Here is a 555-nt window from a genome sequence, read left to right on the forward strand (position 1 = left end):
ACAGAGAGAGAGAGAGAGACAGAGACAGAGACAGAGAGAGACAGAGAGAGAGAGAGAGAGAGAGAGAGAGAGAGAGAGAGAGAGAGAAAGAGAGAGAGAGAGAGAGAGAGAACTGCCAGCCAAAGCCACCCGGAATGCTGAGGGCCAGTTGGAGCTGCCCAGGACTTTTGAGAACTGCCACCCAGAGCTGCTGAGAATTGAGGAGGCATGATGGTGCTGGAATTTTTCTGTCTGTTTTGATGTTATTTTGCCAGATTTGTCTGCTGGTAAAGGACAGTGCTGTTGCAGAAGTCCTGGAACCTCTGTAAATGGAAGGGATTTAAAGCCAGATCCTTAAACTCAGCTTTCCTTCTCTCCACTCACACAACCAAACTACCAGTTCAGCCTCTCATCACCTCTACCTTGGATTAGTGGATTTTTATCAGTCCCCCTATCTCAAGTCACTCCCCACAATAATGCAATGCACACTACTTCCCCAGTAATTTTTCTTAAGCAGAGTTATAAATATATCAACCTCCCTCTCCACCTCCCTAACAAATATCAATGGCTCCAAAT

The sequence above is a fragment of the Petaurus breviceps genome, unplaced genomic scaffold (assembly GCF_028583685.1).
Source record: "Petaurus breviceps papuanus isolate PSGF00001 unplaced genomic scaffold, PetGlider_PUasm1.0 90879, whole genome shotgun sequence".
In the NCBI taxonomy this organism is placed as follows: Eukaryota; Metazoa; Chordata; class Mammalia; order Diprotodontia; family Petauridae; genus Petaurus; species Petaurus breviceps.